At 42.2% G+C, this 23,040-nt stretch overlaps 1 protein-coding gene across 1 annotated transcript in view; it reads right to left on the reverse strand.

Annotated features, from left to right (window-relative positions):
- Positions 1-21,391, reverse strand: part of LOC126249765 (uncharacterized) — a 292,289-nt gene extending 270,898 nt beyond the window's left edge. Inside the window, exon 1 of the mRNA XM_049951455.1 lies at positions 21,362-21,391. The gene's annotated coding sequence lies outside the window, so the exon portion shown is untranslated. The remainder of the gene's footprint in view (positions 1-21,361) is intronic.
- Positions 21,392-23,040: the final 1,649 nt, after the last annotated feature.

The following is a 23,040-nucleotide window of genomic DNA, read 5'->3' on the forward strand; positions in this document are numbered from 1 at the left end:
GTTCATTGGCAGTCTGCGTAGCTACGTTATTTTTGTTAATGGGCCTAACGGGCACTGAAAAAGTGGCTACAGTGACTGCACAGAACATAAAGACGGAGCGAAAGTTACGTGGAGGAATCCACACGCGTGATCTGTTTGGTTCTAACAATATCTATCTATTGTTTTATCAGTTTACTCTCCCATGTAATGAGGCAAAGGCTAAGTTCTATTTTTACTTTCAAACCATGAAATTCACAGCACGAATTCTTGTTACTAACATTGAAAATTAAGTTGACGGATAAGACAAGGAAAGAAGATAGCCCGCACAGAATTTGTGGGGAAATAAATATGTGTAAAACATTGACAGGATGATAGGACTTATGTTAAGAGACCAGTGAGTAACTTCCATTGTAAGAGGAGAAGCCGTAGAAGGCGAAAACGATACACTAAGAACACAAGATTGGAAATATCACCGTTGGGGTAAAACATTATGGCTGCTGCTTAGTAACCTGTTTGTCTACCTTTGGAACGCAACAAGGCTGCGATGCTACGTGGCATGAATTCAGTAAGTCCTTGGTAGATTTCCAGAGGTATGTGGCACCAAATTTGTAAGCACAAGTCACGTAATTTCTGTAAATTACGGACAAGTGGTTTTTGGGATCAGAGCTGTTACCCGGTGTGTTTCATCGATTTCAGATCCGGTACATTAGGTGGGCAAGACATCAGTCTCTGCTCACCCACATGCTCCTCAAACCACGGTGGCACGATTCTGGCATTGTGATATGGACTGTTATCCTGCTGGAAGATACCATCTGTGTCGGGGAAGACATGAGGTAGGCATGCAGGTGACCCTCGGTAGTGTTCACCTAGTTGGCAGATGTCATGGTGCCTTTGGTTACTACCACTGACGTCACGGAAGATTGGGTGAATGTCTACCAAAGCAAATACTGCCCCCACCGGCCAGCGTGCATTGCGCAGTGCATGGTTTGACCAGCCGTTCCCCTGGATGACGGCGCATTCGGACACGAACATCGACCTGGTATAACAAGAAGCGTCGAACATCCGACCCGCCACACGTTTCCATTGATCCACGGCCCAGTCGCTACGCTCCTGTGCCACTGCAATCGTACATCTACATCTACATGTACATGGATACCCTGCAAATCACATTTAAGTGCCTGGCAGAGGGTTCACCGAACCACCTTCACAATTCTCTATTATTCCAATCTCGTATAGCGCGCGGAAAGAATGAACGCCTGTATCTTTCCGTACGAGCTCTGATTTCCCCTATTTTATCGTGGTGATCGTTCGTCCCTATGTAGGTCGGTGTCAACAAAATATTTTCGCATTCGGAGGAGAAAGTTGGTGATTGGAATTTCGTGAGAAAATTCCGTAGCAACGAAAAGCGCCTTTCTTTTAACGATTTCCATCCCAAATCCTGTATCATTTCTGTGACACTCTCTCCCATATTTCGCGATAATACAAAACGTGCTGCCTTTCTTTCAACTTTTTCGATGGTCTCCGTCAGTCCTATCTGGTAAGGATCCCACACCGCGCAGCAGTATTCTAAAAGAGGACGGACAAGCTTAGTGTAGGCAGTCTCCTTAGCAAGTCTGTTACATTTTCTAAATGTCCTGCCAACAAAACGCAGTCTTTGGTTTGCTTTCCCCACAACAGTTTCTATGTGTTCCTTCCAATTTATGTTGTTCGTAATTGTAATACCTAGGTATCTAGTTGAATTTACGGCTTTTAGATTAGACTGATTTATCGTATAACCGTGTTTTAAATGTACTAACGTTTCCATGTAAGTCAAATCATTCTATAGGTCGTTTTACAATTGAATTTAGATCATCAATGCTGTACAAGCCAGGAGTAATCTCTACAACTTGACCACCTCCTAGCCTGAAGCTTATTATTCGCCTCAGTGATATTTGGGATGCTGTTATAAGTTTCCGGATCTATCAATGCAGTACTCAATTCACACCCTTGCTTGGATCAAATTGGGGGGAGGGTGGAGGAGGGGGGGGTGATAATAAATAATTTGCACTTAATAATGGCGAGCGCTCTTTTGAAATCAGACTGTATGACACATTTAAACCTCGTATTATGTAGTCATGCGATTCCTGCTTGTTTTATGCATCTGCCAGGAGAAAAATTAGACATAAATTACCACAGAGTTATGGATCGACGTGTTCGTAGCACCGAAAATTGTAGAACACATGGTTGTTGGTGAAGTCTCCTTAGTAGGTCTGTTACATTTTCTAAGTGTCATGCCAATAAAATGCAGCCTTTGGTTAGCCTTCCCCACAACATTTTCTATGTGTTCCTTCCAATTTAAGTTGTAATTTAGTTGAACTTATGGCTTTTAGATTAGACTGATTTATCGTGTAACCGAAGTTTAACGAATTCCTTTTAGCACTCATGTGGATGACCTCACACTTTTCGTTATTCAGGGTCAACTGCCACTTTTCGCACCATTCAGATATTTTTTCTAAATCGTTTTGCAGTTTGTTTTGATCTTCTGATGACTTTATTAGTCGATAAACGACAGCGGCATCTGCAAACAACCGAAGACGGCAGCTCAGATTGTCTCCCAGATCGTTTATATAGATAAGGAACAGCAAAGAGCCTATAACACTGCCTTGGGGAACGCCAGAATTCACTTCTGTTTTACTCGATGACTTTCCCTCAGTTACTACGAACTGTGACCTCTCTGACAGGAAATCATAAATCCAGTCACATAACTGAGACGATATTCCATAAGCACGCAATTTCTTTACGAGCCGTTGGTGTGGTACAGTGTCAAAAGCCTTCTGGACTGAAAGCTGGCTAAAGCCGGACATAAGCTCAGCCGAAATTTCAGCCGTAATTTTTGCGAAGAACCTAACGGTGTTCCGAAAGGATAGGCTAAACACGGTTGGCGGTGGCGTGTTTTTTGCTGTCAGAAGTAGATTAACTTGTCGCAAAATTGAAGTAGATACATCCTGTGAGTTCGTATGGGCAGAGGTCATTGTTGGCAACCGGAATAAAATATAATTCGATTCTTTTACTGACCTCCCATTTCAGATGATACAGTTGCTGAAAGGTTCAAAGAAAACTTCAGTTTGATTTCAAACACGTACCCGACTCATACGATAATAGTTGGTGGTGACTTTAATTTACCCTAGTTATGTTGGCGGAAATACATGTTTAATTCCGGAGGAACGCATAAAATATCATCCGAAATTCTGCTAAACGCATTCTCTGAAAATTTTTCAAGCAGTTAGTTCATGAGCCAATGCGAATAGTAAACGGTTGTGAAAACGCACTTGACCTCTTAGCAACAAATAATCCTGAGTTAATAACGAGCATCAAAACCGATTCAGGAATTTGTTAACACAGGGTTGTCGTAGCGAGACTGAATATTTTAATCCCCAAATCCCCGAAAAATAAGCGAAAAATATACCTATTCAAAAAAGCGGATAAACATTCACTTGACGCCTTCCTGAGAGACAATCTCCATTCGTTCCAAATTAATAATATAAGTGTAGACCAGATGTGGCTTAAATTCAAAGAAATATTATCTGCAGCAAATGAGAGATTTATACCAAATAAATTAACAAACGACGGAGCTGATCCTCCTTGGTACACAAAACGAGTTAGAACACTGTTGCAGAAATAACGAAACAAACGTGTCAAATTTAAACAGACGCAAAATCCCCAAGATTGGCGATCTTTTACATAAGCTCGAAATTTAGCGCGGACTTCAATGCGAGATGCCTATAACAGTTTCCACAACGAAACCTTGTCTCGAAACCTGGCAGAAAATCCAAAGAGATTCTGGTCGTATGTGAAGTATGTTAGCGGCAAGAAATAATCAATGCCTTCTCTGCGCGATAGCAATTGAGATACTATAGAAGACAGTGCTGCCAAAGCAGAGTTACTAAACACAGTCTTCCGAAATGCCTTCACAAAATAAGACGCAGTAAATATTCCAGAATTCGAATCAAGAACAGCTGCCAACATGAGTAACTTACAAGAAAATATCCTCGGAGTAGTGAAGCAACTTAAATCACTTAATAAAAGCAAGTCTTCTGGTCCAGACTGTATTCCAATTAGGTTCCTTTCGGAGTATTCTGATGCATTAGCTCCATACTTAACAATCGTAACTGACGATGTCTTTGGTTCGACGTGGGAACACTGCAGAGCCCTACGTTCAATAATGTGAGGTGAGCGGTGTGATTCGAAGCACTTTGCCCGCGCCAACATTTTACTCTGTTGTCAGATCTATCGTAGGCAGCTGCCTGCTCCGCTTTACAGAACAGGCAAGCCATAAAAAAATTATGTAACTTGATACACGTACGCACTATCGTCGGATATTTAAATGTTTAGAGCTGCACTTTTCTGTGATAGAATGGTCACCAAAGTGTACCAGTGTTGTTCGTGTTTAGTTTTGATACCAGGCATGGTAGAGTATATAAGAGGTTAGATGTTGAGTGATCATTGTGAAAGAGACGAAGATGGTTCGTAGTCGGATAAGAGAGGGTTATCAGTACTGACAGAGTATGAAAAGTGCCTCATGGTGAGTCTCTATTCTGCCGGTTGGTCGAATAGTGCCACATCCAGAATTTTGGGACATTCAGAAGTGACAAGTGGCCCGATGTGGGACTGCATGGGAACGTGAGGGCAGGCACGGCTGTTGTCGAGGTTGCAGTTGACCATGTCTAACCACCACAATGGAGGAGCACCGAATTGTGCACCAAACACTTCGTAACTCCTTCAGATTGGCGCCTGCTATCCGAGGACAAGCAATGGACTCCCTGCAACATTTTGTATCATCCCGCACCATTCAAATGGTTCAAATGACTGAGTCACCAGTCCCCTAGACCTTAGAACTACTTAAACCTAACTAACCTCGGACATCACACACATCCATGCCCGAAGCAGGATTCGAACCTGCGACCGTAGCGGTCGCGCGGTTCCAGACTGAAGCGCCTAGAACCTTCGGCCACACCGGCCGGCCTGCGGCACCATTGGTCGGTGACTAACAGCACCCAGACTAGGGAAGTACCGCCCCATGCGTAGGCTGCCGTTGACACCATAACAGGGCTGCGTTTGGAATGGTGCCGAAACAGAAAAACATGGACTACTGGTGAAGAGCGTCGCATTATGTTCAGCGGTGAATCATGGTTCTCCATTACCCCAAATGGTCATCGCGGATGAGTAAGGCGGCGACCAGAGGAGAGGTCCTATCCTTCCAGTTTCGGAGAAGCACAGCGGTGTTACTCGTTTCATCCAGGTGTGTGGAGCCACCGGGGATGATTTCATATCACTGCTGGTAGTGACTGAGGGAATTCTGACGGCACAGTGGTACGTTACAAACGTCCTGCGTCCTCATGTCTTACCTCTCACGTGACAGTATCGTGGTGCTATTTTTCAACAAAGGAATGCTCCTCCACACGTGACAAGTGTCTCTATTAACTGTCTGCGTGATGCTGAGGTACTGCCGTGGCCCGTAAGATCCCCAGATACGTGCTCGATAGAACGTGTGTGGCATCAGACTATGTAGACTTTCCCAGCGTATGAGTATATCAAATTCTTGTCGGGTTTCCAGCCGGATCAGACTGTTATCTGAGCACAATATTTCAGCGGTCCACCTGGCCGCCATCATCAGGTGAGAAAAGATACGCTGATTCCACTCGCAAGTGACTGCACCTTTATATGCATCGGAAGTACAGCAGCGCATGCGCTAGATACAGTGCGCACGCGCTCAATCAATCCTGCTGCCCCTGCCGCCAAAAAGAGATGCACCGCCTCCGGTGGTGAATACTGTTGAAAACGATATATCGTTACAAATAATTATTCGTAGGCGGCCGATTCAGATGCCGTTGTTTCTTCATGTCTGATGAAACAGGATTCCACTTTTTACTTAGCGGGTATCCATTATCACGATTAATGATATTATCTGGTAGACCCGACAAGAATTTGATATATGTGTGGGATCAGTTCGACGTCAACTACGACCCACTGCCAGTATCCAGCAGTATCAAGGACCAGTTACAACCGAAATGGGACAGCTTGCCTCAGGAAAAAAATTGAGCCATTAGTCTGACAGTACGCAGTTATGACATTCTGCCAGTGTAGCTTCCAAACTTTGTACGCACTGGTTGTTTTTTATTCGCTCCGGCCCACGGCAGTCATTCAGTGTCCGGGAGCGAAGAACTTTACAGTGAAGTACGAGTAAGAGGTTTGTGTTCATCGCGTCGGTAAACCAAAAAGCGATAGTGTGGCACCTACGGGACCGACACGGAATGACGGGCAAATTGCTACGTTTAAACGGCAAAAAACGAGAGTTCCTGAAAGTCTTGACTGGTAAGCATTTTTATATGCGGGTATTCTACTACCTTTTGTACAAGGCAAACGAAATAGTATCGGGCTTTCTTTGTGCTATTATTTACATCTACATGGATACTCTGCATCGAACCACCTTCAGAATTCTCTATTATTCCAATCTCCCATAGCGTGCGGAAAGAACGAACACCTATATCTTTCCGTACGAGCTCTGATTTCCCTTATTTTGTCATGGTTATCGCTTCTCCCTATGTAGGTCGTCGTCAACAAAATATTTTCGCATTCGGAGGAGAAAGTTGGTGATTGGAATTTCGTGAGAAGATTGCTCCGCAAATAAAAACGTCTTTGTTTTAATTACACTCCTGGAAATGGAAAAAAGAACACATTGACACCGGTGTGTCAGACCCACCATACTTGCTCCGGACACTGCGAGAGGGCTGTACAAGCAATGATCACACGCACGGCACAGCGGACACACCAGGAACCGCGGTGTTGGCCGTCGAATGGCGCTAGCTGCGCAGCATTTGTGCACCGCCGCCGTCAGTGTCAGCCAGTTTGCCGTGGCATACGGAGCTCCATCGCAGTCTTTAACACTGGTAGCATGCTGCGACAGCGTGGACGTGAACCGTATGTGCAGTTGACGGACTTTGAGTGAGGGCGTATAGTGGGCATGCGGGAGACCGGGTGGACGTACCGCCGAATTGCTCAACACGTGGGGCGTGAGGTCTCCACAGTACATCGATGTTGTCGCCAGTGGTCGGCGGAAGGTGCACGTGCCCGTCGACCTGGGACCGGACCACAGCGACGCACGGATGCACGCCAAGACCGTAGGATCCTACGCAGTGCCGTAGGGGACCGCACCGCCACTTCCCAGCAAATTAGGGACACTTGCTCCTGGGGTATCGGCGAGGACCATTCGCAACCGTCTCCATGAAGCTGGGCTACGGTCCCGCACACCGTTAGGCCGTCTTCCGCTCACGCCCCAACATCGTGCAGCCCGCCTCCAGTGGTGTCGCGACAGGCGTGAATGGAGGGACGAATGGAGACTTGTCGTCTTCAGCGATGAGAGTCGCTTCTGCCTTGGTGCCAATGATGGTCGTATGCGTGTTTGGCGCCGTGCAGGTGAGCGCCACAATCAGGACTGCATACGACAGAGGCACACAGGGCCAACACCCGGCATCATGGTGTGGGGAGCGATCTCCTACACTGGCCGTACACCACTGGTGATCGTCGAGGGGACACTGAATAGTGCACGGTACATCCAAACCGTCATCGAACCCATCGTTCTACCATTCCTAGACCGGCAAGGGAACTTGCTGTTCCAACAGGACAATGCACGTCCGCATGTATCCCGTGCCACCCAACGTGCTCTAGAAGGTGTAAGTCAACTACCCTGGCCAGCAAGATCTCCGGATCTGTCCCCCATTGAGCATGTTTGGGACTGGATGAAGCGTCGCCTCACGCGGTCTCCACGTCCAGCACGAACGCTGGTCCAACTGAGGCGCCAGGTGGAAATGGCATGGCAAGCCGTTCCACAGGACTACATCCAGCATCTCTACGATCGTCTCCATGGGAGAATAGCAGCCTGCATTGCTGCGAAAGGTGGATATACACTGTACTAGTGCCGACATTGTGCATGCTCTGTTGCCTGTGTCTATGTGCCTGTGGTTCTGTCAGTGTGATCATGTGATGTATCTGACCCCAGGAATGTGTCAATAAAGTTTCCCCTTCCTGGGACAATGAATTCACGGTGTTCTTATTTCAATTTCCAGGAGTGTATGTCCATCCCAATGCCTGTATCATTTCAGTGACACTCTCTCGCCATTTCGCGATTATACGAAAAGTGCTGCCTTTCTTTGAACTTTTTCGATGTACTTCGTCAATCCCATCTGGTAAGGATCCCACACCGAGCTGCAATATTCTAAAAGAGGACGGTCAAGCGTAGTATAGGCAGTCTCCTTAGTAGATCTGTTGCATTTTCTAAGTGTCCTACTAATAAAACGCAGTCTTTGGTTAGCCTTCCTCACAACATTTTCTGTGTGTTCCTTCCAATTTAAGTTGTTCGTAATTGTAATTCCTAGGTATTTAGTTGAATTTACGGATTTGACTGATCTATCATGTAACCGAAGTTTAACGGATTCCTTTTAGCACTCGTGTGCATGACCTCATACTTTACGTTATTTAGGGTCAATTGCCAATTTTCACACCATACGGATATATTTTCCAAATCGTTTAGCAATTTGTTTTGAATTTCTGATGACTTTACTAGTCCATAAACGACAGCATCATCTGCAAACAACCTAAGACGGCTGATCAGATTGTCTCCCAAATCGTTTATACAGATAAGAAACAACAAAGGGCCTATAACACTGCCTTGGGGGACACCAGAAATCACTTCTGTCTTACTCAAAGGCTTTCCGTCAGTTGCTAAGAATTGTGACCTCTCTGACAGGAAATCACGAATCCAGTCACATAACTGAGACGATATTCCATAAGCACGCAGTTTCACTACAAGCCGCTTGTGTGGTACAGTGTCAAAAGCCTTCCGGAAATCCAGTAATACGTAATCAATTTGAAATCCCTTGTCAATAGCAATCCACAATTTATGCGACTAAAGAGCTAGTTGTGATTCACAAGAACGACGTTTTCTATTTCAGTGTTGACTGAGTGTCAATAGACCGTTTTATTCGAGGAAACCTTTCAGTTTCGTTGCAGCAGTAATAGACAATTTCAAGAATGAAGACGTGGGTGGTGTAGAGCAAAACAGTGCACTGACGTCTTGCTGCTTGCAAAATTTCATGTTTTTAGGCCAAGGGGAAGCACCCTATAGGTTTTAATGAGTAAATTTTCGATTATCAAGATATGTGACATAAATGGCCGTATCTTTTGATTGAAGGGAAGTGAAGCTTAAAATTCTTACACCTCCTAGGGATTATGACCTTAATATGTGACATAGCTTTGAACTTGTTATGTCTACCCGGTCCTGAGAAAAAAGGTTTTTAACAGTCGGACAGAGAGACCGACAGACAGCCAGATAGACGGACACCAAAGCAAGAAACCAAGCAGAAATCACCGTAAGTAAAAACCAACAAATTGTTAACGAATTGTTTTTCGATCTTAGAAACGAATCAAATTGTAAATATCTTTAATTACAGACCACTGATGATGCTTTGCCTCCATAAATCGAAACGCATCTGGTGAGAAAAACAAGCATTTTCGTGTAGTTATAACGACGGATCGATAATGCCCACAGGGCTTGTAAAGCAACTACGGACAATACGACCACACAAATGAAGAATCTGATTTCATTATCGTCAGTTATCGCTGAAGGTTACAGTCTGGTCTCCATTTTATGTGTTGTTCACAAGAGCATGCGTTTTTTGGAGTTTGACTGTAAAGATATTCAATGGCAGAGCAGATGAAATATGAGCTACTGTTTCGCTAGGCATAATTACAAAGAGACGCTTCCGATGATTTATAATGGGCGACTTACAAGAAGTGAATTCTCAATAAGCAGTAAAACAGAATATAAAATATTTCTTCTAGCCCCATGAGCGGCTTTTCGTTTAATTGAAAAGAGACACAGAAGCCAAAGAGACACAGAAGCCAAAACGCGTGCTTATCCTTTTTGTGGTGTATTTGCGATGTATTGTCTATTGCCACACGCCTCTCATTAGTTAGTGATTTCTTCTGTGTGGTCTTTCTTCTAGCTGTGTGTGTATGTGTGTGTGTGTGTGTGTGCGTACCCGTGTATGCGTGGGGGAGGGGGGAGGCGGGGGTGGCAGCGGGGCCTGTTATTGTGTGCGGTGATTAACATAGTGTAAAAGACACTAAAGACCGAACCCATTCCACTCCTGAGACTAGTTACGCATTTAATAATACAGTGAGAGTGGTACACAGCATTTTATGAGTTCCTCCACAGAAGGAAGGAAGATTAGTGTTTTACGCCCCGTCGACAACGAGGTAACCAAGAGAAGGATCACAATTTCCGACTAAGGAAGGACGGGGTAGGATATCGGCCATGCCCTTTCAAAGGAACCATCCCGGAATTTGCCTTAAGTGACTTAGGGAAATCCAGGAAAATCTAAGTTAGGATGGCCGGACAGGGATTTGAACCGTCGTTGTCTCGAATGTGAGCCCTCTGTGCAAACCACTACGCCATCTTTCTCGGTGGTGTTCCTCCGTAGAGCAGATAAGAACTTCGGTTTAGTTAATTATTACAGAGGTCACTCTGGAATCGATCTGAAACTTCTAACGAAACGAAATGCATTAAACGTCACACAGAAAGTCCTGCTGGAAGTTGGTGGTCAAATGAAGGAAAATACTCGTAGGTCTCGGAAGAGAGAGCCAAATACCAGTTCACCTACTGTTGCATTCTTGCTCCTTCATATTCTACGTAGTTTCGGAAAATTACGGTGATACTTCTTAAAAAAAAGTGTCAATTCTAGTCATCGGTAAGTCGTCCCCAGTTTGAGCAAGCATATACGTTACTTAATACAATGTTCTGTCCTGATTGCTATTACCTTACCAATGTCAAACCAACTTTATACGTTCCTGACAATATTAATGATAATGTAAGCCGATAAGCAAAAAGTTGTATGGTATATGTTATTAAAAGGCGATTATGCCGAAATACTGTATTAATTAGTGATATTATGATGGCGGAATCCTATTATGTACTTCATATAATTTATTATCCATTTCTTTTACACTTACTGTCAATGGGATGTTAAATCATATGGAAAACCTGAAAGGAAGAGAGTCTGCCAGTTTTGAACCAATAATTGGAAGCCGTGACAACTTTTAAACATACAGATAATGGACATCGAGTTTGAGACTGTCATTAAAATATCGGATGCATTGGATTGATACTAAGCCCAAGTCATTTTATAATGCTTTTCTAAAAAATTTTACTGTTCCATTAGCTAGCTTTCTGTTCACAGCAGGCCCATCCTCAGATGGTAGGTATTTAACTTCAAATGGTTCAAATGGCTCTAAGCATTATGGGACTTAACATCTGAGGTCATCAGTCCCCTAGACTTAGAACTACTGAAACCTAACTAACCTAAGGACATCACACACATTCATGCCCGAGGCAGGTTTCGAACCTGCGACCGTAGCAGCAGCGCGGTTCCGGACTGAAGCGCCTAGAACCGCTCGGCCACAGCGGCCGGCGGTATTTAACTGCAAGTTGCATAAAACATAAAGTTCCTGTAAATATCTACTGCCTACTGAGGCTCAAAAAACTGGCTAATGGAAGAACAAAAGCGTTTATCAAAAACGGATTAGAAAGTGACTGGTCACAGTATCAATACAAAGCACACGAGATGATAGCTTTTAAACTGTTTGGAGTTCGTTTCGCGCAATTTGTAGACTTAGAGCAGCTTGATTTTCCAACTTATGGAAATTGTCTTTAATATGCGGCACGAAATCCAGCGTATGTAATATGACAGACATTGTACTCTTGTTAGTAAGAAACGAGGAGTAAATCCTCATCTAAAGACGTGATTGAGGTTTACCACGGCTACCGTAAATCACTGAGGCTCATGTACAGATAGTTTCTTCGACAGAACCTTGTCCAGGTTATTATCTGTCTCTTTATGTTCTGAGAAAACTACTCACAGTTCTTTCGCTCGCAATTTGTAGATAATGAAACGAGCGAACCATCACGTATCTGCCATTGTAAGTGCGACGAACACTGCGTTACATCACAGAGCAGACGCGGTTGTGTTGTTGATTAGCTTCCTTCATTTTTTGTTATTAGGATTAAGACTTCACATCAAGAGAAACATGACACAAAAGCGTAAGCATTAACAGCATGGCATTCCAAGGCTCCGTTTACAAGGAGCTCCTTTGCCTTTTCCGCGAACTGACGCATCACTGAGCATATGGCATTTCTTAGTTCACTCTGTCTCTCTGTTTCTGCACACACACACGCACACTACAAATCAAGAAATCTCAAGATTCTGCGTAGTAAGTCAGGGGCTATTGCACAAAGCAAACTTAAGTTTCATCCCAGATTACCTCGCAGTATCAGTAAGAGAGATCACAAATATCTGATCTGGAGTAAATGTAAAAGATATGTGGTAAATGTATTCTAATGAATAGAGTACCAGTCAATCCAAGTGAGAGTTTAGCAAATAGGGTTTACAAGGGATCGATTTAGATAGTTCTATCTAGATCAGGTGTTAACTGCTACTTTCACAAAAGTACTATCTTACAGAAATAATTTATGTCTACGGTAATTAGTTATGCTGAACCGGACGGCGACAATTCTGGCAAACGCGTAGGTCGTGGAAGAAGAGTCCACTATCGTGCGACGAAGAAGATTTCATTGTTATGGACATTATGATAGTGGTCGTTGTCTTGTTCGAAAGAGAAGCTTAAAAACTTGTCGTTGGCAGATTCCCTGAGGGGATCCACAATTCGTAGGAGTCATTATCGCAACTCTTAACACACGACGCCTGCTTGTACAAAAATATGAAACGCATATTTCAAGAAGACTCTGGGCGTATTCGATTGTGGCAAAGTGGGCGCTTACGCGCGGCCAGGAATGTATGGTTTAGCAACCTGTTGTGTGACTCTGCCTGGTCGTGCTCTACAGTGCTGCTGACAAGGGAACCTCCCAATCGCACCCCCCTCAGATTTAGTTATAAGTTGGCACAGTGGATAGGCCTTGAAAAACTGAACACAGATCAACTGAGAAAACTGGAAGAAGTTGTGTGGAACTGTGAAAAAATAAGCAAAATATACAAACTGAGTAGTTCATGGGAATATATTCAATATCAAGGACACTGGGAACGCAGGACCGCCGTGGTCTCGTGGTAACGTGAGCAGCTGCGGAACGAAAGGTCGTAGGCTCAAATATTCCATCGAGCGAAAAGTTTAATTTTTTTATTTTCAGTTTATGTGACAAACACTTACGTTTTCATCACTTTTTTGGGAGTGATTATCACATCCACAAGAAAACCTAAATCTGGCAAGGTAGAAGAATCTTTTTACCCATTCGCCAAGTGTACAAGTTAGGTGGGTCGACAACACATTCCTGTCATGTGACGCACATGCCGTCACCAGTGTCGTATAGAATATATCAGATGTGTTTTCCTGTGGAGGAATCGGTTGACCTATGACCTTGCGATCAAATGTTTTCGGTTCCCATTGGAGAGGCACGTCCTTTCGTCTACTAATCGCACGGTTTTGCGATGCGGTCGCAAACACAGACACTAAACTTATTACAGTGAACAGAGAAGTCAATGAACGAACGGACAGATAATAACTATGCAAAAATAAAGAAAGTAAAATTTTCAGCCGAGGGAAGACTTGAACCAAGGACCTCTCGTTCCACAGTTACTCACGCTACCACGGGACCACGGCACTCCTGAGCTCACAATGTCCATGATGTTGCCTATTACGGCCATGGACTACTCAGTTTGTATATTTTGCTTATTTTTTCACAGTTCCACACAACTTCTTCCTGTTTTCTCAATTGATCTGTGTTCAGTTTATCAAGGCCTATCCACTGTGCCAACTTATAACTAAATCTGAGGGGGGTGCGATGGGGAGGTTCCCTTGTGAGATTCACTACGTAATGTGGCCTAGTAAGTGAGCTACATACCACAAACCGAAAGTTACGCTGCACGTTAAAAATTAAGCCGTCATAGAACAGGATGTGTGGCATCTACATGTACAACAACAGTACGCATGCCACCTTGTGACGTGTAGCGAAGGGTGCTACGAGTACGACTGTCATTTGTCCCCGTCTACTGTTCCAGTCGCGAACGGTGAGCGGGAGGTATTGGTAAACCTCCGGGCGATTTCGACTCTCCCTAATTTCATCTTCGTGGTGGCAGTATATTGGTTGACGCCCTCGGAACTTTGACAGGTAACTTCTCAGTGATGCACAACGCTTCACCTGTAGCATCTACCTCTGGCTTTGGATGCGTAGCCCCGTGAGTGAGTTGGCAAAACGATCATTGATAGTAAAGCTCTGTGGTGTTCTCTCCTACTCTAATGCTGACGACTGCTTTAATTGTGCACTACTTGATCCTTATATTTCCGCAAGCATTTTTATCATCTTCTTAGAAGAACGCAAGGCGTGGTAGCACAGCATTTTTGCTATATTTATGTCAATCACGGATGTTACAAGTATTGTGCAATCTCAACAGCAGTTTGCTACCTATGACAAGGCGTAAGTAATTAAGTTTTACTTTCTTTGCAGTCCTGTTGAGGACTTCATAAGTGCTCGATTACGTTCCATTTAATGTTGTCTGAACAGTTGCCTTCTTCAAGGCGTTACATAAATCACCCCTTCCGGAGCTGCATACCAGCTGCAATATCATCGATTAAAAAGTACAAGCTAGTAAAAATCACAAGTATAGGACTGGGTCGAAGATATATAATAGGTAATATCTCAGGAACACAAAAAGGGTTTTTGGTCCTTTCACTGTAAAATAGATTTATTAATTTTACGCTTCCACCGTTTATTATTATGAACATCAGTCGTAAACGGCGCACATTTTATGCTTTTCCGATGATTCTTTAGCGATGTTGCAGTTTTCTGTGTCCAAAAGGGTCTTTCCTCTCCTCGAGGCCCAAAACAACCGTCACAGAAGCTCCCGTTATGAACAATATTGCTAAAAACTGGTCGTGGTTTCGCCTTTCACCAGTGATGCAACTCAGCTCGAGTGGCCGTAGCGCATGGCCAACATCATCTTGACCCAGCGCTTCGCCTTGTCTCAATGCAGTCCTTTTATAATTACCGCTTTTTTCTCCCCAAAGCGCCGCGGCACAAGGGCCGCGCTTTAACGAGGATATATGCCTCATGTGCAGCCCACTCCGAGCTACGTGCGTAACTAATTTGTACCCATTCGTCTACAGAGCATGAAAAACTGCGCTATTTCTGACGCGAGCGATCTTCTTTTTTTCTTATCTGCGAAGCATTAACAACACCTCGCGTGAAAGTGCAATGATGCCGTAAATATTTCCATTATCCAATTTAGTGTAAACCCGAAGTAGACACAATTGGAGATCTTTAATAGTCGTGTAAAGCTTAACTGACGGGTGGTGCTATGTATTACTCAAAGTCTTCCTTCTACACATTCTATGTTACTGTTTAAAAAAATAGTGCTATAAGGGGAAATAAAAACTTGCAGTAGTTTGTTTTATGCAACAAACAGTGTACTTACAATAATCTTCGATTTTTCTGGTTCGTGAGAACGACAATGCTTGAGGATTAGGTCGTAAAGCAACGTGAGGGCGCGATCGTTAACGTTTTCTCATTGAAATAAGTGAGAGAAGTGAAAATGGTGATTGCCCTTAAAGCATCAGTCTACGGAAACTACATTCCGGAACGCCATTGACGTCTTCACTACAGCAGACCTAAAGCAATAATCATACTAGTGCCAAAGGATAAGCAAGAATATGGCAAAATAATGTAATCATATTCTAGCATTTCCTTGGAGACTAATACAGAAATATGTTCATACAAATCTTCATTGTCCAAAAGTTACCAGCGAAGCCGTACCTTTTAAAACTTCTTGGCTTTCTGCGAAACAGCGTACAAAAGTAATCGAGTAAGCTCGCCATAGTGGTATGTATGAATCTGCAGACGGCAGTGCTACAAACTCCATTTCGCATTAATTTATTTTTATTCTTTCTTCCCTCTCTCTTGAAATGAGTTCTGTCTGAGAGCTATAAATTCATAAGTAACTTCACAACTGTTGCTAGAAGTGTGGTAACGTGATGAGATTCTCCTTCCACATCCTTTGGCTCTGCTGGAAAACCAAGTGCTATTTATATAAAGTGCAATAATTTCTTACATGCCGTGAAACACGCTTACAAATGTTCAGCTCTGGCAGTGACGAACCTCAGTGGCTTTAAAGTTACTTAGTCGGCAGTTCCTTTCTAACAGGGTGAGACTTGTAATTCTACATCTGACATGAAATTTACCGCTTATCTATACTTTTAACTCACATTTCATTCAGTTATCTGCAGTCTATCTATAATTATTTTGGTTCAAATGGCTCTGAGCACTATGGGACTCAACAGCTGAGGTCATTAGTCCCCTAGAACTTAGAACTAGTTAAACCTAACTAACCTAAGGACATCACAAACATCCATGCCCGAGGCAGGATTCGAACCTGCGACCGTAGCGGTCTTGCGGTTCCAGACTGCAGCGCCTTTAACCGCACGGCCACTTCGGCCGGCCTATAATTATTTTCTGGCCACTTATTTACAGCAGAAAAGTATTTATTTTTACTGCTCGATATAACTCAGCAAATAAAGGAATACTTTTACGCTGCCTTTTCAGTGATATGTTTTACAAGAATGAAACAATATTTTCATCAAGTATTAGCCCCTATTTAAAATGGTGTTCGCTCCGGGCTTGAGGTATGACCAGCATCGTACAGTTTCGAGGGGAAAAAATCCACATTAGACCAGGCAAGCGATCCAACATTATCGTCGGTGCAGGCATCAAAGAAGAGTTGTACCATTTAAATGGCAGTTTACCTTTCTTCTAAGGAAAGTAATGGTGTTAACCTTCAGTATTAAACCACCATAAACCTATGACATTTCACACTGCTCTCTGCAACTGATTTTTGATCTTAATATAACCTCTTCCTTTTTGCACACCATACTAAGATATTTTCTAAAAGCATGCGTTTTCGTTTCTGGCGCTCGTAGTTTATCAAATTAATTTAATATCGAGGAAATTCATTGCAGGCTGTACATCAGTGCTCACAATATATGAACAAGTTCACTTATTTCTAGACCAAGACTGCTCTAGCACCAGCTTGAAATCTGAACTGTGAATCTCGTGTAAAATATTCATGTACTTAAAAAACGAGAATCACACAAGACTGGCGTTTTGGTATGTAGTCAACTATTACCTTTTTGCATAAAAGATTTTTTCGTGGAAATCATTGTAGCAGGATGAAAACGGGTTTTGCAAGTTATTAATGTGGAAGTTTCGCTCCAGTGATGATACTCAACTGCAGAAAGTTCCTACCACTTCGTCATCGTCGTGTACGTACAAGACTCATAATGTTAAAATAGTTGTTTTCTTTACTCAACGAATCGACCCCTCCCAACAATTCGCCAGTCTCTTTTGAAAGTCACCCACTTCTCTTTGTGGATCACAGATTTATTCATTCCATTTTTCCCCGCAAACTTCACTGATCTGGCTCTAAACAGTTATAATTTTTTACGATTTCCCAAAAAATATTACTGGCCGAACTTAACATGGGGAAGTCTGCTCGCTTCTGTTCATGTTTGTAAATTTACAGTACGAATCGCACACAGCTCAGATCTAAATGCCAATGCTGTATATTCGCAAACAGAAAAAAATGTGTCGTGGGAAACAGGCAACAATAGCCGCTTTTAAAGAAATAACGATAATATGGTATTTTTTAATTTTCTATTATTGTTTTACAATAAACAAATTACCTGACCATTGAGGAATTCGAGTTTCATGGAATTAATGAAGTTTCTCATTGGAGCTTTACTGGTTGTACTTAATCAGCATGCGTATGCGTTTTGGGAAGAGTACGTAGGTCAATCTCCCTGACGTGGAGTGAAGACCGAGGTTTTTTAATCATCGCACCTGTGGTATTATCATTTCATCACCAGAGTTCTGTTACCGCTAATTTTCCAAAATCAATATATTTCATAACCACATTCAGCATCTACAAGCATATATTCTCAGCAGATATCAGCATCTCGCTAAAGGCGTTGCTTCTGGTGAAGAAAAGACGTACCATTGATTTACATCTAATTAATAGTTAAGCATTAGAGATAAAATAGTTATGTTCAGTAGGTGCGAGGGAAATGAGAACCTATTTTAGAATATTGCAGGGAACCTTTGCTATGCTATACATAGAGCAACGTAAGTGGACTTCGAGTCCAATAATGTGCCTCTTGAATAAGAATTTAGATTTGCCTCTACATCCTCTCATTCAGATTGCCAGTTACCGCTTTGTTACGTGCCAACAGGAACATGCTTCTGCCTACGGCAAAAAAGTGCACGAGGTACAGCACTTTTAAGTTCATAAGGTATAGCAAAAAAGAGCAAAGACTTGTTAACAAAGGGTCAATGACTTATCATTCAGTCAAGCCTTCCGTATCACTGTTCTAACACATGCCTTCCTTGAAGAGTTTATAAGATAAGTACGATAATCACTGAAATATTTTCGCCATTTGCTCAAGAATTGGACATGCGGGTAATTTTTATAGATTATTTGTGGTGACACAGATATCACATAAGTTTTATTTGAATCAGCTGCAAACAGAATTCATGACTTGTACACAACCCTACCGTCAAGTACTGCGACAGGAAAAGGACAGTTAGAGTGATAGGCTCGGTAAACATCAGCGTCGTTAGAAACAGTCCATCAGCTCTGGCTTTATAAATGTGTGATAGGAAATCGGCTGTAAAGTATACTACAGAAACATCACAGCATTGTATTAGGGGAACTACAGAAAATCCCTATATGGAGTCCCAGGTGGGGATTTGAAACAAGTATACTGCTTTAATCAGAAGTCACGTACCGATGGGGAAACATTATCACATATTTTCTATGCTATTCTTTAAAAAACTTGTAATAATTACTGTGACTACTTTTATAACGCATGAAACTGTTCCTGTGGGCTTAAGACAACCATCTTTCTTACCGTCTTTGTATTACTAAACACGAAACCATCCGTCAGTGACTATTTTGGAGTGACACTGCTTTCTCCTAATAAGTATGCTTATTGTTAGCAGCTGATAAGTCACACACTGAAAAAAACAGTTTTGAACAGTTTGTACTGGCATTCGTGGCACTTGCGATACTCCTGTGTCAAAATATGCATGTCGTCATGGCACCTGAGATGAAAGATCGTAAAATACTGAGTCACCGCCAGAAGCACTTAGACATCCGCAACTATTCTACTCCAAAATTCGTATTTAGCCAAAGAACTATTTCTCCCAGAATACATTTAAGTGAAGCTACTCTCTGTGACTCTATGTCAAAAGCCCTTTTTTTGAAAAAAAAACTTTTTTAAAAAATAAACCATATCTCTATCGTCTAAGTTTCTCCATTTTGTTAGCCAAGAATCAGAATCTTCGAAACTGCAAATAGCGTTACTTCTCTTTCGAATAATTGTTAGTCCATCGGGTCTCATAATGAGTTTCGCAGTTGCTCATCCCACAATTCTTGTGTAGTTTCTACGCACTCTCTTTCGCTAACCACCTAGGTGTAATTCAGCGGCTGCTACCACAACATTTTACACACTGGCCTACAGAGAAACGATGCGACTAAATCACAATTATTTATTACTATTAATGACAATACACATGTTAATTTACTTCGTAAATAACACACATTTTAATTGCTACTTCCTGTGTTAATATATCTGAAAACGTGCATAATTTAAGCTTTTAAGATGAACATTTCCAACTGTGACAAAAACTTAGATTCATAGAAGAAAAGAAACTAGATCTGTCTGAAATTGCTGGTTATGACACTTCATATCCCAAAGTGAGTTTTCTTTTATTTAACCCTCTACTGCCCACCGTGACTCTGAAGTCACGTCAAATTTTATCGTTATATTTCGCATTAGGATCGTTATTTCTTTCTTGACCAGTGTGACTTGAGTGTTACAATATGGCTGCTTTATACACAAACAATGTAACTGCCCACTGTGACCTCAGAGTCACAGAACTATTTTTAAAAAATAATTTTTTTCAAAAACATAAATTCACCTGATATGTGTTAAATACATTATTCTCTAACATTCTGTGCATATAAATATTTTTTTCTACAGGAAATAATAATTTGGGCAATAGAGGGTTAACTATGAAATGGGAAAGATAGTGGTACAACCTTTGCTCATGAAATCCCAGCTACACCAATTCTAAAACAAATTTATGTTTCATTTTATGAAAATTACCATATAATTTATACACGTTTTTTAGCAGTCCGTATATTGTTGTTACTTATGTTTTGGGTGAAAACGTAATTCCTGCATATTTTGAACAGTCTATACATACTCTCGGTTGGAAATCGTACTATACCTCACCTTCGCCTTGTCAGAAACGGCCAGATTAAAAGTGACTGCTTGTTGCTAGCAATTTGCATATTCAGACGCGTTTAGAGCACTCGCAACACACGATAACAGATTCTGTTTGAAAAATTACAATGCGAAGCTGTAGATGAGAAAATAAAATTGGTAATGTTTCAAATATTTCAATTAATAAGAACAGCTAGTTTACAGCATAAAGGAACGGTTTGTATTCAGTATCACTGAGAAAATTTATGTTGTGTTACAGAACTATTAACTGTTTACAGAACACACTGCAGGAAACCTGAAAACGAACTGTAGGTAACACACGCCATTCTTACGCGAGAAATGTAACGAATTACCTCTGTCATCCCGCTTAGCCTGCAGGTGGTCGAACCATTAAGTTTGACGTCATGCATCTCAGGAAAAACGATTTAATTTTAAATTGTAAACTATTTAAAAGAAGTTTTCTTATTGTCGATTACATCCCCCGAGACGTGTCCGGGAAGACACAACAATCACTCAGCGTTTTTATATTATCGTAGTAACAATCGGGGGGCGCCGCTAAAACCAAAAACTGGAAGACACACAGACACCGGAGTTTTTCTATCGACGAGTGACGGAAATTGAGGCACACGAGAAATTTACGGGGTTTTCCACAGCATTCTGTCACAGAAGTATATTGGTAGGCGGCGCAACAGCCTTTTTGCCTGAGCCATTACGTGTAAAAGGCCATTCAAAACACCTAGCTATCTCTGTTGCTAATCCCGACGATGCTGCGCACCTTCGGTATTAAAGATAAGGCGAAAAATGAAGTTAGTCGGGTAAAGAAAATTTTCCTTCCGACACTGTAATATTCTGCCATAAAATTGTTTAAAATTAGTAAATCAATTCGCGACACACAGAAAAAGTTCTGTACCCGACTCAGAGACACGGAGGGGTAAAACAGGTTGACAAGTGATGGGCGACATAAACAAACAGAAGAGAGATACGCAAGTTGAGAGGTACTCACTGGAGACCTGCGCGAGCCGTGAGCGGTGAGCGACGCAGGAGCAAAGCGCGCCTCGCCGCCGACGCAGCCTTTATATCGCCCGCTGCTCGGCTGCGCGCGCACCCGTCTCCACCTCCACAGGTGCCGCGGGGATCGAATCTCCCCACCAGCCTCCATCCTCACCGTCTTACTATTTACTTTCGTTACACTGAAATCCTACGATATATATTACCAACTGCCTAACGTGGTTCTTGCTTCGTGGTGCACAGTTGCAGTGACATGTTGCTTGATGGCCGTTGTGGCCGACCGGTTCTGTGCGCTTCAGTCTGGAACCGCGCTGCTGCTACGCTCGCAGGTTCGTATCCTGGTTCAAATGGTTCAAATGGCTCTGAGCACTATGCGACTTAACTTCTGAGGTCATCAGTCGCCTAGAACTTAGAACTAATTAAACCTAACTAACCTAAGGACATCACACGCATCCATGACCGAGGCAAGATTCGAACCTGCGACCGTAGCGGTCGCTCGGCTCCAGACTGTAGCGCCTAGAACCGCACAGGCACTCCGGCCGGCTTTGAATCCTGCCTCGGGCATGGATGTGTGTGATGTCGTTAGGTTTAATTAGTTCTAAGTCTAGGGGACTGATGACCTCGGATGTTAAGTCCCATAGTGCTTAGAGCCATTTGAACCATTTGCGTGTTGCTTATTTGATGGCTTCCGAGGCCAATAAAATTTTGATTTTCGGTATTTCGCATAATTGCTGAACAAATATAAAAATCTGAAATGCTGTCGTAATCTACTCTTTAAGGGGGTAGGACGTCAAACGGGCCGACTTGGAGCAGGAGAGAACCACAGGACATTTTATTTTCTACTGTCTATACTTTTACAAATAAATTCATAAAACTTTGTCAGCATGACCAGGAAGGATTTAGGATTCACACTCATAGCAGTGGAAGTGCAAAAACATAACAAAATAATTTTTTTTAGATATGAAATTTCATAAATTTTTCACTTACTGTTGGCTGCATTTGTTGCTATAGGTACATTTTTCTTCACAAGTAAGAGAGATTCTTTGATGATTTTTGCACAGCATACAAACCATACTTACAGGTGTACGAAAAACTAGAATTTTCCAAATCTATCAAAAAGCTGTGGTAAAAATTGAGATAATTAACTACAAAATTTGATTTTTTTCTAAACATAAAGTTTAAAACGTAACAGCTCATTCATTTTTTCAGAAATTAAATAGATTCTAGAGTTTCAGACACCTGTAAGTATGGTTTGTATGCTGTGCAAAATTCATCGAACAGTCTCTCTTAGTTATGAAGAAAAGTGTACCTATAGCAACAAATGCAGCCAATAGTAAGTGAAAAAATTATGAAATTTCATATCTAAAAAAAGTTATTTGGTTATGTTTTTGAATTTCCGCTGCTACGATTGTGAATCCTCAATCCTTCCTGGTCATGCTGACAAAGTTTTATGAATTTACTTGTAAAAGTATAGACACTGGAAATTAAAATGTCCTGTGGTGCCTTTCCTGCTCCAAGTCGGCCCGTTTGACGTCCTACCCCCCTTAAGAGGCAATATTTTACGTCGATGATTTAACGCATTATATCAAGTATGAAAGTTAGAAACCATGTACACACTGATGGAAAAAATGCAACACCAAAACGTAATTAACGTAGAGTAACGAAATTTCGGGA

The sequence above is a fragment of the Schistocerca nitens genome, chromosome 3 (genome assembly GCF_023898315.1).
Source record: "Schistocerca nitens isolate TAMUIC-IGC-003100 chromosome 3, iqSchNite1.1, whole genome shotgun sequence".
Classification (NCBI taxonomy): domain Eukaryota; kingdom Metazoa; phylum Arthropoda; class Insecta; order Orthoptera; family Acrididae; genus Schistocerca; species Schistocerca nitens.